Here is a 12,827-nt window from a genome sequence, read left to right as displayed (position 1 = left end):
TCCAACTGTACAGAGGAACTTTGGATGATTGTCCAGGCAGCCAGCTGTCTCTGTCATTCTAGATTTTTGAAGTTGCTTATAATACACTTTCTATTTTCTTAGGTAATATTATATCCTTCTAAGGTCTTTGATGTAGTTTAATCATAATTTTCCTTGGTTATGATAAAAGATAAATTAGATACAAAACCTTAGACTCACAAATATAGGATATATATATCATTCCTCCTAACTGGCCTGGCCATAGAAACTTATATTTCACCAATACTGTAAAAGAACATTATTTTTTGCTACCATTGGTCAATATACTTTGATTAACTTTTATTGGTATGATAAACAGAATGAATATTTGGTATAAATGAAGTACTTCATAAGTATGCTTTTAATGAAAGTAAAGCATTTTTAATTTTCCTTGTTTCATTGTAGGTGAATGTAAATAGGGTTAGGAAACATTTCATTCTGTAGTTCCCATTGTGAATATTTTCAACTTTCCAGGGTACTTGGTCTTTGTTGCAGGTCCTTAATTTTACCCCCTTATAGAAGGATAGCATGCACAGACTATATGGCGATGAAAATAAAAAATTAACTCCAGTGTTCTCCATATGTACAAAACCAGGCATCATCTGGGTTTGACCCATAGGCAAGTTTGCTGATTCCTGTTCTATTCATAGGCTAGAGGCCACATAGGGCACTCTATTCACACTGTGAATTGCTAGCTTGGATCTTTTGCGTTGTTACTTTCTTTCTGTCTTGCTGATTTGTAAGAACACTTTATTCAATCACATGGTTGCAATGTTATCCCTTTCCTTTATATTGCAATTATTCTCCAGCCTTTCATTTGTTTATTAACCATACTTAGGTTTTTTTCTCAATATCTACATATTTTGTATGAAATTAAGTCTATGAGTCTTGCTATGTGGTTTCAAGATGCAATGTGTTACACTGAAAAGTCTTCCTCACTCTAGGATTATATAAACCATCTCCTCTATTTTTCCAGTTTGTCTTTTAATTTCTAACAGTATATGAATCTTAACTACATTTCAGATTATTTAGTGTAAGATAGGGACATGACTTTCTGTGATTTTCTTTATTTGTTGCATAATATTTATTTATTTCTGAATTATTATGTGTAAATGAGTGTTTTTGAACTCTAATTTCTGATGTGTGCCATATGGCTTATTTTGTGTTATTTTAAAGAACATCTGTTCTATTCCATTATTTAATTTATTGTTGCTTTCATTGAGTCTCCAGTTTTTCTACATAGGCTATTGAATTGGTTTTATTGTTTCTAATAGTTTTTCCTCTTGAGTTTTCTAGGCTGTTACATCATTTGTATACAAGATAATTTTGTCTCTTCTTTTATAGGGAATGCCTCTCATCTTGTCATAGTGACTAGGAATTGATATGATAATGTCATATAATAGTAGTGATACTAGATATCCCTATTGTATTCCCAGTTTTAGAGAGAAGGGCTCTTGTGTTGCTGGATACATTTGATAATAATTTTTTTCAACTCTGAGGGTTGAACTCAAAGCCTGAAGGCAAGCGCTCTGCTGCTGAGCTATAACCCCAAGTACTTGATGGTAATGTGTGATAATTATTCCTTTATGTTAGGAAGATTTTTTTCTATTACTAGTTCATTAGTACTTAAAAGTAAACTGTTATAAATACTCTGCACTGTTAAAGATTTCTGTTTCTCTTAAAATGCAATTCTTATTTTTTGTCACAAATTCCTTCTATACTCAATCCTGTGTCTTGTATCCTATACCTATATCCTTATAACATCATGATTCAGTGTCCATTTTTCATACCTATAGTGGACTCCTACAATTTTTTAAGATGTGAGCATATGTAACTTTGAGATCATTTTACAGGGGAAGAAAAGAATACAAAATAACATTTAAATTAGGTATTGAAAATTTTATTTAGAGTGAGATTTTTTAAAAATCTCTTACAGTAATTTCCCAGCACAGATCACATAAGGATGCCTTCTGTTTGCTACACAAAACCTCTAAGAGTATCTGTCTATCAATGCTGACAGGGATGCTGTGCCCAGTTGGGTGGGGTGGAGGTACAACATGGCATCCTTCCTGTAGAATTTCCCTTTAAACTTTATTCAGTCCAAATTACTTCCAATTACTTCCAAAAGTGGAGAACTTCCAGTCTATTGTAGTTTAGATACGAGGTGTTTTGTTATTGTTGGTATTGTTGCCTTTCTTTATTCACTCTCTCAGGGCTGTAGGCTCAGATGGGGCACATGCTTAGGGTGGAATGCTTTGTGACCACTATCTTGAAATTCTTAATTTTATTTTTGTAGGTGTGTTTTGTAAATAAAGTTCAGGGGGACAGTTCAGCACATGCAGGGGACTTGGAGCTCCTGCAAATGCAGCTTCCTATTACCCATCATCTCCCTGAAATGAGTTCTTGGTGGTCTTGATCTAGTTGCTTTAATTCCACAGTACCTCTCCTCCTCACCTTGGCTAACAGCCATGGCTGTTGCCTTTCTGGGGCAGCAAGTGAGTTGTGCTGGAGGATGCCCAAGTTCTACTGTTGCCCCCTATCCAAGGTGGGCACCTAAGCCATGGTAGACAGAAATAGAGGCTTGCTTGGCTCATGTGTTTTGAGGCATTTGTGGATTCTGTCTAAAATAAATATTAAGAGACAAAGTAGTTGCAAAACAGTAATATGTAACCACATTTGTATTGTAAAAGACATAGATCACAGCTTAGATTTTAGAATTTCTTGTTTTAGTTATTTTATTTTTATTTTTACTTTTTAAAGACAGGCTCTAATGTGTCCTAAATTGGCTTTGTACTGACTATGTAGCTGAGAATGATCTTGAATCCTCAAGGGCTGATATTACTGGGTCATATATATACACCACCATGCAGAGTTAGGGATTGAGACCAGAGCTTCATGCATGCTAGGCAAGCAACATACCATCTCAGCCCCATCTCCAGGCTCTCATTTAAGATTTCTGAAATCCTTAGGATCCTTGAAATCTTGAAGTGACCAAATGGAAACTGTTGGAATTTGTATTTCTCAAACATGGAAGAAAGCTGTTTCAGAATGGGTTATCAGTAGCACAGAAGAAAATAGCAGAGATAGCAAGGGTATACTTTAAAAAGAAACCCCACATTGTCATGTGTTCATAGAAGAAAAGACAATTCTATGAGGCAATGCAGGTTGCTTATGAGCTGAACGGTGATTTTGAAAAGTTGGATTCTTAGTAAATAACAATTTTAAAAGTACCACAGCCAACTTATTTTTATTTGTATTGTTCTTTCCATGAAAATATAAGAGAGAAAATATCTACATTCAAATAAGCCTAAAAATGCCTAAAATAGCTGAGTGGTGGTGGTACACACCTTTAATCCCAGCACTCTGAGTTCGAGGCCAGCCTGATCTATAGAGCGAGTTCCAGGACAGCCAGGGCTACCCAGAGAAACCCTTTAAAAATCTAAAAAAGAAAAAAAATCTTAAAATAACATTATTGTCCTTTATCAGTGTTTCTTAGTGGTTCATTAAATATTGGTACATTTCAAATTTATATTTATTCAAATATATTCAAATTTATTCACTATCTTAATATGATATTTGTATTAATTCTTTAAGAATTTCACAAAGTTCATTTTGATCATATTCATACTCACTTCTCACAGATCACCCTCTAATTCCCTACCCTCTTACAATTTTGTGTCCTCTTTATTTTTAAATGACCATTGAGTCCAGTTTGTGCTACCCATATATTCTTGGGTATGGGGCCATCCACTGGAATATGGTTGACCTACCAGGGACCACATACTTAAAGATAACTGACTCTCTCTCCCTGCTGCAAAAGCTGTCAACTGCCCATAGGTACTGTGGTAGTTTGAAAGAAAATGGCCCCCATAGGTCCATAGGGAGTGGCAGTATTAGGAGGTATGGCCTTGTGGGAGTAGGTGTGGCCTTGTTGGAGGAAGTGTGTCACTGTGGGAGTGGGCTTTGTGGTCTCTATTGCTCAAGCTATGTCCAGTGTAGGACAAAGTCTCCTGCTGCCTGTGGATCAAGATGTAGAACTCTCTACTTCTCCAGTATCATGTCTGCTTACATGCCACCATGAAGATAATGGACTAAACCTCAGAAACTGTAAACCAACCCCAATTAAATGTTTTCCTTTATAAGAGTTGTCATGGTCATGGTGTCTCTTCACAATAGAAACCCTAAGACAGATATTCAATAAGAGAGGACTGCTCATAAGCCTCTTCTCCCCCACAGTGAGATATTTTTATAATCCATGATGTCTTAGAGTCAAGCAAACACAATTGAAAGGCAAAGTATAGGAGCTGAGGAAGTAACTCAGTGGAGATAGTACTTGATATGCAAGTGTGAGGACCTGAATTTGGATCCATAACACCCTTGTAAATGCTGGGCATGACAGCAAGCACCCGTAACTCCAATGCTACAGGGTGAAGACAGATACATCTTGGGGCTTTGCTGTGAGCTCCAAGTTCAGTAAGAGATTCAGTTTAAAAAAAATAGTGTGGACAGTGATAGAGGGAGATGCTCAACATTGACCTCTGGCCTCCAAATTGTATGTCATGTACAAGTGAGTGCATCTATATAAACATGTGCACACATTCATACAACATATATAGAGAGAACAAAACAAAGAATAAAAACTATTGCATTTATAAATAATTTTGGGATTAAAAAATATACCTGGGAGAATCCACAGAAGTCTGAGCTGAGAATGAGATAAGTTGAAGGTTGTCAGGTACTTTATTCATGAGTAGAGACAAGTCTGAAAATAAATAACAAGAAGACAAAATTTAAAAAAATTCCCCAAATGGGCAAAGTATAACTTGAAAGTGATAAGACTCTTATCATAAGTTAAATTTTACTTTCATCAGAATGCAAAATGAGGAAAAATAAAGTAAAACCTCATTTTGGGGAGAACTGCATGTAGACCATTAACCCTATTAATAAATGCATTCTTCTATGTGGCCCTTTCCACCCAGAGGAGCAATATTCTTCTTACCCGTATTGCAGTGTCTCAGAAATATGTGTGCTTGCATGTGCGTGTGTGAGTATGTGTGAGTGTGTGTGTACATCAGGGATTGGCACCGGGTGTCTTTCTGTTTTTTTTCTACATTTTTTTGAGTCAGCCTCCACTGAGCCTGGATTCAGCTATGTTGGCAGGTCAGAAGGCTCTACACTACCACATCCAGCTTTTACATGGATGCCTGATATCTGACCTCAAGTCCTCAGGCTTTTGCAGTAGGACTTTACTGGCTAAGCCACCTCTCCTGCCCCTTGTGGGTTGTTTTTCAAGCTTTGTTCTTGAACCTTCCATCTACCAATCAAGTATATTGATACATACATACATATTTGTATATATAAATCAAAATTATAATTTCTTAGATAATTTTATTGAGGAACAATATAGAAGTTCTGCGTCTCTTGTCAACCTTTGTTTCTAACTATTTTCAGCATCATTTTAGGTTGCACAGATATGGCAGAAGGCCCAAGAAATGTTAGGAGGTGTCAGAGTTGTACCTAGAAGATAAAGGTGTGTGTCAAATTGAAGATCCAGGGGGCTAATCTAGAGAGTAAAAGGCAAGACATGGATTAGGGTGGCTTCAAGGTGAGGACAAGGAAGAGTTGCTCATCAGGTGTCTGGAATTTTCTGCGACACAAAAGTTGTGTCTAGGGAAGGGTTCTTGTCATTGTTATCCTTCCCTGTGTACGTGACATGAACAGTTCAAGGAGCCAAACCATAGAAAAGTAAACTCTTCCTAAAGTCTATGACATATTTGGATCTTACAGATCCTTGATGTCCATTTAATTGAGTTAGTCCCTGTCATAGAGTTTCTATTGCTGTGAAGAGACTTCATGACCACAGCAACGTTTGTAAAAGAAAGCATTTAATTGGGGCTGGCTTCCAGGTTCAGAGATTTAGTTCATTATTATCATGGCAGCAAAACATATCCTGCTGGAGAAGGAGCCAAGAGTTTTACCTCTGGATTGGCAGGCAGCAGGAAGAGAGAGAGAGAGAGACAATGGGCCTGGCTTGAGCATTTGGAGCCTCAAAGCCCACTCCCAGTGACACACTTTCTCTAACAAGACTACACTACTCCAACAAGGCCACACCTCCTAGAGACCAAGTACTGCTACTCCCTAATGACTAAGCATTCAAACATAGAGCCTGTGGGGGTCACTACATTCCCCTATTTTCACCTTCACGCTGCATGCTTACTCTTCAGGGAATGGGCAAGTGCCCAATCTGGATACAGTCACTGGAAACATAGGTTTTGAAGTCACTTACTTAGGTTATGGTTCTGACAGTTATAAAGCTGTATATGGGTGTCAGTACCTTTTTTTTTTTTTTTGAGGCAGTGTCTCATGTAGCCTAGGCTCGCTTTGAATCTGCTATATAGTCTAGGGTGACTCTTCTGCTTTGGGAGTGCTGAGATTTATAATTGTGTTGCCACCACACCTGGAGACCAAATCCAGCTCTTTATTCATGCTGAGTATCTACCAATTGTGCTACATCCCTTGCCCCAGTCTTATTTATTAGTTACTTGCTAAGGGTATTGTAGTAGTTAAATGAGATATTGTTTGTATAGTGTTTACATGTGCTGGCTATTTGGGGAATGTTATTACTCCCAATGTTCAAGATACACACATTAGTATTTGTCCATTTAGTTTTCTTCACCCATATGGCTTACTAAATATGCAGTACAGAGAAAATTTAGCCACAGATGGTCAACTTTCAGCACCTGTGCTCATGAGCACTGTACAACATGATTTATTATGTCAATCCAGACATTTGAGAAAAGTCCTAAAGTCTTCATAGGTATTTTTTGGGGGAGCGAGGTGGAAATTATAGCCATGTGATGAAACGATAGATCATTCACAAATAAACTGATAACGTCACTCATTGATATGTAAGCTTGTTGATACACACAGCTGGGACAGTCACATTAAAAGAGTTGAGCAGGCTGTTATCCTCACCAGCCAATACTCTTTTATAAAAGCCCTTTCTTTCTTCCTCAGGTGATGTATTTATCGGGTCCCGTCCACTCTGATGGTTTCTGTCCCAAGGCTTCAGCTTTCTTTCCATGTGTAGACTATCCCACATAGCAAATCTCTGTGTGAAAGGTTTCACAAAGGAGGTCTGGAAAATAAATGGCTCCAAATGCTCCATTTCAGTGTTCTGGCAAAAGGACTAATTGGCATTTTTATTCCAAAGAGGAAAAATTGCTAATAGCAAGAATGAGCGAGTAGTGCCACCCATGCGAACTGTTCATTCTTGTTTCAGCTCGAAGGCCTTAAGTGGAGGAAAACAGCTCTTGTTTGCTCAGTGTTTTGTGTGGTAGAGTCAGGCTAGTGCTGTTTAAATTCTACACACACAGGCCAATTAAAATCACTAAGCACTTCTATCCTTTGGGGGTTGTTGTTCCATATTTTTTAATGTTGTTTTATGCTACCCAAAATGCACTTAGTTAAACCTCCAGCTCCCATCATGTACCTACATTAAATGGAGAAAATATGACAGTGAATTTTGCAAAGTTTTTTGCACATGTATTTACTATAAATTTGCTAGAAGATTTAAGAGTTTTAAGCATCATTGAAAAATTGGATAATTTTCTGAATTGAGTGGAAAGCAGATGGCTGTGATTTGGACTTTAATTCATCCAATTGACAAACTGGAAGTCAAAAACCACACAAAAGCAGAGTCTAGGAGGGGAAGAAGTTTCCATAAATAAGAGTAGTGGATGTGAGTTGTGAGTGAGTGGGATTCATCTATGGTATTTTGGGGGGAAAACTGCCTCTTTGCTCATGTGTGCCAACTTATCTGTTTAGTTTGATTATTTTTAACATATAAGAATCAAGTAAAGATATGTCCCTGGTGGTAATTTTCCTTTGTGTTGTCTCTGCCTCCATCTTTGGTCTATGCAGGAGCCTCTCAAATATAATGCTTAAAATTTCCAGCTGGTTAGAAGATGTCATGTAACATGCCTTTGGTGTTTGTGATTCCTTTGACCTCTGTGGTTCCGAATTCATGCTGTTCTTTTTTTGAATTGATGGTCCCAGTTAAATGACTTTCAATGTCCACATGCTCACTGTTCTTCCAAGTATTATTCTAAGCCCAACACCACCAAATTCTGGAAGCTGCAAATCCTCGCTCTATTTTTCAACCCTCGGATATTTTTCTGTATCCCTGTCAAGGTGCTGGCTATTTTTTATTCCTTCTTTCTTACCAAATGTTATGAATGAGGTAAAAGCAAGCTTGGACCTTGGATGCCACAAAAAGCTAGGCTTGGCCACCAGTCTCAATGTCCCAATTAAGGAGGCAATAAATAATGAGAAGCAGAGAGGGGAGGAATGAATAAATGTATTCAGTGACTCCTGGAGTTTTAGTTTAAATAGAGGACAAAACGCCTGGTGCTGTGGTGCACACCTTTAATCCCAGCACTCGGGAGGCAGAGGCAGGTGGATCTCTGTGAGTTCGAGGCCAGCCTGAGCTACTGAGAGTTCCAGCACAGGCTCCAAAGCCACACAGAGAAACACTGTCTGGAAAATGAACAAACAAGTGGAAAAAAAAATAGAGGACAAAACTTATGTGTAACTAAGCAGACCTTGTCAAGATCTGGTCCTTCCTATCATTGCTCCCTATTGCTTCCTATCATTGTCTTGGTTCTGGTCTGCCCTGCAGGTTGTCAGAACTGTGTGAAATCTCTTCTGGAAAGCTAATTTCTCCTTTGTCTGGCACCAAGGCTTCATTCAGCCTTTCTCTTTCCAGAGCATGTGTTTTCCAGGGAAATTTTAATTCTTTGGGGTCCATTATTCAATAACCTGATAGGACAAGTGTGTCTGTTTAAAACATCTTGTCTCCTGTGGATTGTTCCATCCCTCTCATGTATTAGAATATAAGGATTGATAGCAGAACCATACATTGTATCCTTCCCTGCTGCCCCATAAGGCCTGGTTGAAGAATGGACTTAATATTTGTGTTGAATACAGGAGCTAATTTCAAGGTGAAGAAATACACCCGAGGGCTTGATACTAACTGCAGACTAGATAGCTCTCTGTCAACAATTGGAGAATGCTGCTGAATACCTCCCAGACTCAATCAAGCAATTGAAAGAGGACAACTAGAAATTTCAGCAACATTCCCTTCCTGTTGGCATAATCCGGAATTTTCCTTTTTGTTCCTTTCACTTCCTGTTTTTTTAGTGCCACTCTGAGAATAAGAGTAGCTTTACATAATATAAAAGCAGCTGTCCCTCCTCATCCAGAAGCACCTCTTAAGTGCCAGTTGCATGTGGTGCTATGTGACGATCTCTGAGAAAAGGTTTGTGCAGCCCCAGCCCTTCTCTATGAACACGTCTTTGATGCAAACATATGCACCAACAATAGAATTAAACTTTTTGGTTCACATGTATGTTTCTCAGGAAGTATTTGTCGTAGGTTGGTTGCTAGTACTTGGAATAAGAGAAAAGTGGGGGGACTGAGTACTGGATCTTGCATCCATATGCAGGAACTGGATTTAGTTATGTTTCCTTTGGGACTGGCTTTCTTCTTCTCCTCACTAGAGCAAGTATGATGCAAGTGCCAGTACCCTGAGAATATGTCTTTTCTATAGGCTGCTCTAGAGCACTCTCCTAAAGTCTTCTATATGGAGATGCCATTTACGAAAATGATTTTTCACTTGTAAGACTTTCAATGTTTCGGTTGTTCAACAAACACAGAGATGGTGACATATCTGCAATCCTGAGATGTGGGAAGATGAGGAAGGAGAATCATGGCTTTGAAGCCAGTCTAAGCTACACAGTGAATTCTAGTCTAGCCTGGGCTACATAGTGACACACTATCTAAAAAAAGAAAAAGAAAAACTATTTGTGCCCTGACTACAACTAAGGAGAGAAGGTAGACTGTGCCTTCATCTATTCAGAAACACTCACTGGGTATCTTCTATAATAGGGGCACTGTTAATATGCAGTAGAGATTTGGTGTCAAAGCTCATTGTCTACCCTCATGGAACTCATCTCCTGTGGGGGTTCTGACTAGAATAAGCTTGTAAACTAGAGCAATTGCTAACACTATGGCTGCTAGGAAGAAAATAAAGCCATGATTGGAAGGGGCCTTTAGAGAGGCTACTTCCCTCAGTGTTTGTATTTTATGTACTAGCAACAAGAATTAAAGTTGTAGACCCCATATTAAGTGTTGAGGATATAGAGATTAAAGGGAAAATCTATAGCCTGCTGCATTAAGGAGGTCAGTCTGGTGAAGATTTAAAAATAGCTTAGTGATAGGGTAGGATGAAAGGAGCAAGCAGCAGGTTCTGGAAAGTTCATTCTAAGCCATTGGAAAAGGACAGAGGAATTTGGATCAGGTCTTGAATGGCCTTGAACAGATTGAAGCTGCAAGGAGGCAAATTGCCAGTTAAGTCATAACAGCCAGTTTACAGAAGACAGGATGCATTGTTTCTGAAGATGTTGTTATAGGGATGTGAAAGCCTAGAGTGAGTTACTGCTGGGCAGAAATGTATAAATGGAGGTCAGGTTAGATTCAGTGGTGCTGAATTACCTTGCAGCCTGAGAATTAATAATGTATTTACACTTTTGAAGTACTAATATCCATAATGGTTCACATTTTAGTTTCTTACCCCTTCATGCCTTGTCCTTGCATGTGAGAGAAAATGGCATCTGGCCCCTTTTAATATGGTGACCTCCATTCCCATTTATTTCCTTCAAAAGATGTAATCTCATTCTTTTTAAAGTTGAACTCTGTTGTGCATATATACTATACTTCTATTTGTTCACTTGTAGATGAGTATCTAGGCTGCTTGACTAATTTAAGACAATAAAAAATAAAGCTATATTAATTTCTTGTTCTATTGGAAGCATCTCTTTGCCTGCTCGCTATAAAGCTGTCTGCACAAATTGTAACATCCCTAGGGAAATGTCTTACTAGCATAAGGTAAACTAAACAAATCTCAGTTTGTCTACTCAGAAATTCCAGGCTGGTATGGTCATAATGGGTGGCATATTATTGTATGTTTTAAATGGGTGGCCTGAATAGCCACAGCTTCTCAATCCCACTGCTTCTACTGTTGAGCTCTTCTCCTAAGCCTGCTTTTGTAGGTTACTATTTTGTGATAGCTCCTAAAAGATGAGTTTCTTTGAACCAGTTTACAAGGCCTATAATCATCACCCTGATTGGGAAAGAGAAGAATGGAAAGTTCAAGGCCAGCCTGGGCTACATATGGAGGCTGGTTTGGGTTATGAAGTGATTCCATGACTCAAAAAGAAGTAACTTTTTTTTTGAGACAGGGTCTCAATGTAGCCCAGGCTAGTCTTGAACTCAGTGTGTAGACAGGGCTGGCCTTGAACTCCTGATATTCCTCTACCTCACAAGTGAAGGAATTATAAGCATCACCACCATGCCTGGCTAAAAGTGAGTAACTTTTGCTGGAGTATTTTTTTTTTCTTTTTGAGACAGGATCTCTCTATGTATCCCTGGCTGTAATGGAATTTACTATATAGACCAGGCTGACTCAAACTCCCAGAGAATTTGCATCTGCCTCCTGAGTGCTAGAATTAAAGTTCAAACTTTAAAGTAGAACATCAAGGTCTAGAAAACTTAACTAAAAAGTTGAGGCATAATCCAGTGTTCTCAAAAATACCTCAAAGCAGCCGGGCGGTGGTGGCGCACGCCTTTAGTCCCAGCACTCGGGAGGCAGAGCCAGGAGGATCTCTGTGAGTTCGAGGCCAGCCTGGGCTACCAAGTGAGTCCCAGGAAAGGCGCAAAGCTACACAGAGAAACCCTGTCTTGAAAAACCAAAAAAAAAAAAAAAATACCTCAAAGCAAAATAAATCCCATAAAACATGTAGTAGCATGTGTGTGCGCGTGTGTGTGTGTGTGTGTGTGTGTGTGTGTGTGTGTGTGTGTGTGTGTGTGTGAGTGAGTGTTAATGAAGAGAGTTGGAAAGGAGCTAAGTACACCCTGATGAAATTTTAAAGCTTAGCCACCAAAGGTATTGAGAGAAAGACTAGTGAACAAAATAGTTAAGGTTAGGCCCTGGGCAGGGCAGGGTGGCTCACACTGGTAATCCCAGCCATGAGTTTGAGACCAGCCTGAATTACACTGTGAGTTCCAGGTCATCTTCAGCTACTGTGAGACTCTGTTTCAAAACATCAAAACCAAACCAAACCAAAGCAAAATCCATCACTACCACCAACAACAAAAAACTAAGAGTAGAGCTGAGGGGAGGTAGAGAGAAGTAGAGGCAAGACCAGCACAGGGCCTGAGAAGTTGGTCACACTTGGTTCTGGTCTCCTTGCTTGGTTTCAGAATCAGCCCCTGCAGGGTGTGGAAGTCTTTCATGTGCATCAACCCTCTAATTCCCTTTAGTATTTGTCCTTCTTCCTTTCGATTCCAATCTTAGAGCTAGCTGTAGGCTTGGTGGCTCTGCTACCTACAGTTGAATGTTTTACTCACTAAGGGATATCAAAGAAACCATTTGTGTGCCTGTCTTCATGAAGGGCCACATGTGGACAGACAATATTGAAGCACGGCAATCTTACCAGAGGGCTGAAAACACCTAAATATGCCCTCATTGGAAAAATAAAAGACAGAACAAAAATGAACCGGACCTAACCAGACTTAGAAACTTTGTTGTTCTTTCAGTTCTGGGAGGGAATAAATGAAATTGTTCCCCCCCCCACCCCTTGTCCTTAGCTACAAGATGTGCTTTAAAAGACAATAGTTCTGCTCAGAAGTTTCAAGAGATCTTTTTGTTCTTGGACAATAAGCATCCTAATGAAAACCAGGCTATATGC

Source organism: Peromyscus maniculatus, chromosome X, assembly GCF_049852395.1.
Source record: "Peromyscus maniculatus bairdii isolate BWxNUB_F1_BW_parent chromosome X, HU_Pman_BW_mat_3.1, whole genome shotgun sequence".
Classification (NCBI taxonomy): Eukaryota; Metazoa; Chordata; class Mammalia; order Rodentia; family Cricetidae; genus Peromyscus; species Peromyscus maniculatus.
This window is presented reverse-complemented; position numbering follows the sequence as displayed.